Source organism: Macaca thibetana, chromosome 17 (assembly GCF_024542745.1).
Source record: "Macaca thibetana thibetana isolate TM-01 chromosome 17, ASM2454274v1, whole genome shotgun sequence".
In the NCBI taxonomy this organism is placed as follows: Eukaryota; Metazoa; Chordata; class Mammalia; order Primates; family Cercopithecidae; genus Macaca; species Macaca thibetana.
Genome location: NC_065594.1, coordinates 39,237,379 through 39,243,088, shown reverse-complemented (window position 1 = coordinate 39,243,088; position 5,710 = coordinate 39,237,379). Strand labels below are relative to the sequence as shown.

The window sequence follows — 5,710 nt, the reverse complement described above, 5'->3', positions numbered from 1 at the left end:
ACTTTGGTGAAGAAGAGAAGTGGTCCAATCTGAGAGCCATTCAGGAGATCGAATAAGCTGGGTTCGGTGAGTCACAGGACTTGGGGCAAAGGAGTCAGGTTTCCAGGCTTCTGACTTGGGCAGCTGGGTGGATAGTGGTGCTCTTTACTTTAAAAAGAAATAAAGAAAAAATAGGTTTACCAGGTAGTATGGTTTGGATATTCATCTCCTCCCAATCTCATGTTGAAACGTGATCTCCACTGTTAGAGATAGGCCTAGTGGGAGGTGTTTGGGTTATGGAACTGGACTCCTCATGAATGGCTTGGTGCCCTCCTCCCAGTCATGAGTGAGCTTTCGCTGTTAATTCACATGAGAGCTGGTTGTTTAAAGGAGCCTGGCACCTCCTTTTTCCTGTCTTGTTCCCTCTCACCATGTGACAGGCTGCTCATCCTGCACTTTCCATCTTGATTGTGAGCTTCCTGAGGCCTTACCAGAAACTGAGCAAATGCTACTACCATGCTTCTTGTGCAGCCTACAGAATTGTGAGCCAAATAACCCTCTTCTCTTTATAAATTGCCCAGCCTCAGATATCCCTTTATAGCAATTCAAAGTAGACTAACACAGTAGGGTAGATCAGGAGTTTTTGTCCTTGAGGTGCTATGGGACATCCCAGTAAAGATAATATAGTTTATTCAAAAAGATTTATAGTTTATCCATATATATAAAGATTAAAGATATATGGAGATATAAAGATATATATATATAAAAGATTAAAGATATATCTTAAAGATTATATATAACTTAATAGTTATCAAGTTTATTCAAAAAAGACAGGTCACCATGATTTATACTTTTTATGTTGTGTTTTGAGATGGTTAGTAAAAAACATTGCTTTTCCCCCCATCAAATGAGGCATGGGCATAAACAGAAGTAAACTACCACCTCTGATGATTGAGACATGCTCGGGAGACTCAGGCTGCCAATGTTTCATTCCTGATTTAGAGGGAGGGCCCAATGATCCCTGCCACCTGGTATTCATGTGCTTGTGTAGCCCTGTTCCATGCTGTATATGGCTGACTCATAGGACTAATAGGATACTGTGAAAATGACAAATGTGACTTCTGAGGCTAGGTCACAAAAGACATTATGACTTCTCTTGCTCTCTCATGAATCTCTCTCTCTGGGGTAAGTCAGCTGCCAGGTCATGAGGTTACCCAAGCAGCCCTGTGGAGGCACTCTTACGGTGAGGAACTGAGGCCTCCTACCAGCAGCCATGTGACTGAGCCACCTTGGAAGCAGATCTTCCAGCCCTCAAGCCCCCAGATGACGGAAGCCCCAACCCCCTTGACTACACCCACATGAGAAAGCCTGAGCAGAACCACTCCTCTAAACTTCTAAATTCTCAACCCACAAAAACTGAGATACTATATGTTTATGGTTTTAAGCCAACAAGTTTTGGAGGCAATTTGTTACACAGCACCAGATAAGTAATACAGAAACTTACATGCCAGGTCACAGCAAATATACTGGAGAGCTGTAGGCCTCCCCACTGGGGCCTTCCCCTATAAAACTCGAGGCAGTTTTTCTCAGACTCCCACAGGCAACAGAATCATCTGCTAGGCTTACTAAAATACAGATTACTGGGCCCAACCCAAGAGTTTCTGATTCGATAGATCTGAGGCAAAATCAGAAAATGTGGTATTCTAGAGCAAGTTCCAGGGGTTTCGGGGCTGATGAAAACGATGTGACCGTGAGAGGGCGGTAACACACAGCAAGCTTGATTTCGGTGACACTGAGAAGTCTGCTCCTGGGGGAGTTTCTCAGAGCATGAGACCATTCCGAAGAGAAAGAGGACAAGGGAACTGCCCAGAGAGAGGGAATCAGAGGGGAGAACTACAATTACTAATTGGTGCCCTCAGTAGCCCAGCAAAGCCTCTGGGTCAATGAGCTCCCGAGGGCAGCAGACCTAGGAGTCTTGGTATAGATGCAGGATTTCTCCTATCAATGGCTAGCAGATGTCAGGTGCAGTTTCACAGGGTATGCAAAATAAAAAGGCTCTAAATGGCTAAGACCCTACTTATCTGGGCTATGTTTAAAACAACTGGGTGTGTAAACATTGTGTTTGGCACTGCTGGGCTTTTGAGCTCACTGCTCCCAGCCTCCTGTGAGGGAGTAAAGAGGCCCAAAATACAGAGGCCATCTTTGGCATTTATGTAACAAATTTTCACGTCTCCAGGTGCTGGTACTGTTGGCCCAAGAACACATTTTGAGGAGACTAGCCTCGAGGAACCACTAATGTGTGCTTATGGGCAGGATGGCAGTGGAGAAGAGGGTGAGGCTCAGTGTCTTCCCCCAAATTTTCATATTAAATAAAACCTCTTTCCCCAGAGAGAAGTAACAAGAGAGGCAGAGGGAAATGATTCTAACAGAAGTTCTAGCCACATGGAAGGAAGCATTAGCAGTGAGGAATAATGGTTCTCTCCCTAAACATACCACCCAAGGTAATGATTCTACATCCTAAGAAAATGTATTTTTCACAGGGGCATTTTTTTTCATTGTTTAGAAGAAGGAACTCCAATGAGGACCGTCTGGTTTTCTATAAACAGAAACCAGTTTCATTATTCTGACAAACAGCAGCACTTTGCCTGCGGGTGGTAAAAGCTGTTTATATATCCTTACCTTAATTAAGTCATCTCTGACTAAAACTGATTATCTCACAAGTGTTCTCAACAGACTTTCTTTAAAGAATTCTAAGAAATACATCTATTTTAGTGTTATAGAAGGTGTGTAAATTGAAATCTAATACTGAAGCTGTTTCCTTTAATTCCATTTTGAGTTGCTTTTATTTCTCCTTTATAACATTCATGTTCCCGTAATTATCCATTCCTTCAATCATTATTTATCTAGTCTTAATGACTATGTTCTGTGCGTTAAGAACAGCCCTGGGTGCTTTGAGATGATAGAATTTAAAGCCAGAGCTAAGACTAAAAAACAAAAACAGAACAAAAAAATTTTTTTTAATTGTGAGAACTTATATGAAGAAAACTTGGTTACTGGGAGCTTTTGATAAACTCTATTGATTTCAGCTATTTTGTTTTCCTTTCTCCCTCCATTCACATTTAAGGGAACTAATACTAAATTAGCACGAAGAGCGCACGCCTGTGATCTCAGCTACTTGGGATGCAGAGGCAGGAGGATCACATGAGCTCAGAAGCTCAAGCCCAGCCTGGACAATATAGAAAGACACAGACTAAAAAAGAAAAAAAGAAGGGAAAAAATTAGCATGAAGAATTCCAGGGAGACAAGACAACAGAGCCACTTTCCTAGCCAAGAAAAATCCCAGTTTGCAGTTTACTGAATAGAAGTGTGCCACCTGACAGTAGTTTTAATGACTGACACTGAACCTTTTGTGAGTTTTGCACTTCTCTTGGCTGAAATCTCCAAACTGGCTCAAAGAAGCTCCAGCCTCTTCATTCTGTAAGTGTTGATACTATTTGCATAACTACCTGTCATTATCCCCTACCAGGTGCCTCCTTTCCAACCTTGAACGTTTCTTCTTGATTCATTATAATTAAAGAGCTAATGTAGCCATTCAAGTTCACATTGTCAATGACCATGTAATCATCTTCCCTAGTGGCCAGAATTCCTTTCTTTTTATGAGGTTACGATTAAATTCCCTCCAGCCATAAGGTCAAAAGAATCTGGAACAGTTAGCCTTCCCAGTGACTAATTTCACACCTGTGACTCTGACACATAAAATAAGACCTCTTAAATGGAAGGTGTCAAATTAAGAAATAATATACATTTGACTACACCTGAACTGAAGTCAATTAGATGTAAAAATTAAAGACGGTGGCTTCTTTTCCTGTTACTGGAAGTGACGCTTGACATTCTACTTATCAATTTAAGACATCCGTGTCCCTTAGAAATGTTAAGGTAATTTGTAAGTTGGAAAAGAATTAAAATGGCCCAAAGCCTCAGGGAGATTAAGATAACGTGTTCATGTCTGTTCTGTGTAAAAATTTGTCTATCACTTTATTTTTTTCCCCTTCTCAAGATTTAAGTTTTTCTAAAATAGATTTTATTTTTCTGCTATTGAGGCTTCTAATATTTTGTTAAGAATTACGTGTATTATTTTGTTAATAATCACTATGCACAGCTAAATACCATGAGCCAATTTAGCCTCCGACTTCCAAAATGTAACATTGACCAATGGAGCTGCCTTTTATTTCTGTCATCTTGAAATGCACTGTGGACCTTCCCCTTCACCTACAGCTTTTAGTGATTCTCAATTTCACAAGTCACACACCACCACCCCCAACTCCTTATGCCTTTATCCTCCTTTCTCCTCTAAGAGTTGCTTCGAGCAACAAGGCTATTTACTGGGAGCTTTGCAAGTCTAACTTCAATTGGAAGTCGTTGTCGAGTTTCTATCAGCGCACTTTGAGTGGACACCCAATTAAGAGACGGCTTATGGCAGCCACAGTGCCCGTTCCCTCATGGCTGTAAGGGCTCCTGGAAAAGTGAGGAGTGTGACCCACTGCCAGAAACCTCCAAACCTGCAGTTCAGCTACCCTGAGTTTCTGGGAAGTCAAAGTGAGCAGCTCGTCAGGAACAAAGGCAGGTTTCCTTTATTCAAAAACATCCAGGTGATGACTCCAAGTCCTATAGAATAACCAAGATGCAATCCTTGCACTTCTTGAAGTTGTTGTTGGTACCTCTTGGTCTCACAAGAAAAGTAACTGTTGCCTTTTATGGTAGCTATCTGTTGTTACTGCCACCCAGGATCCATTCACTTTTTGATAGCTATGCCTTGATTTCCCTTGGGTAACCATGCTTTTCTCACTCTCAGCTCAGATGCTTTGGATCATATTTTGCATGCTGTGGAGCACATACACCCAACTAAGGAGACAGTGGACTGAGGAATATGAGGTCTGGTTCCATTTCTGTAGCACAAAAAGAGAAATGTCCAAGAATATGGCCAAGGAAAGCAGAGATCAGAAATGAAAAAAAGTTCCTGTTGATGTTGAGTTCCTTCATCAAGCTGCACCTGAAATAAACCCTACTTGCAATCGATGAATTCATTCATTCAGAAATATTTATTAAGTATTTCTAGGTATCATCCCCTCTTCTAGAGCCAGAGGCACAATGTAGTCCTTACTCTCAAAGCATTCACCAACATGTAAAAAAGCAACAGCCATTCAATGTGATAAGCATTGGCACAGGGGCATTACAGAGCCGTATGCGGTGCTCCCAGAACAGCAGCTCAACTCAAAGAAGGGAATCTGTGTCCTAGAGGAAGAAGAGTTTGAAATATTTGGTTGAAGTTTTCATATAGACTGATTATTTCAAATGACACAGTACCACGCTGATGAGCTACCCCAACATTTGACATCTCAGTTTTTTGTTACCTATTCCTGAATAGTGATTTTCTCCTCCAGGCCATCCTTTCCTATATCACATTCATGAGCTTAGATTTTACCTGGACCTTCTGTACCTTTTAAATAAAGAGCCAAACACTCCACTTTCTAACCACCATACCAATTTTTCCAGTTCTTGCACTCAATACTTGCTCTAGGTCATAGACCCCTCTTGTTACCACACTCTGTCTTCATGTCTTTCCCTACCCAGCTAGAGTCCTTTGATCTTTACTTCCACTCTTATCAGTATTTTCCCTTAGCCCATTCCTTTCAGCCTCAACAACCTGGCATATCATGTATCATGAATTATG

General features: G+C 41.4%; 1 long non-coding RNA gene across 1 annotated transcript; it reads left to right on the top strand.

Moving 5' to 3' along the window:
• Positions 1–2,373: 2,373 nt before the first annotated feature.
• Positions 2,374–5,035, top strand: LOC126940557 (uncharacterized). Its single transcript, XR_007720798.1, has 3 exons — positions 2,374–2,480; positions 3,104–3,456; positions 4,832–5,035. It is a non-coding gene; the product is annotated as an uncharacterized LOC126940557 (long non-coding RNA).
• The last annotated feature ends 675 nt before the right edge of the window (positions 5,036–5,710 follow it).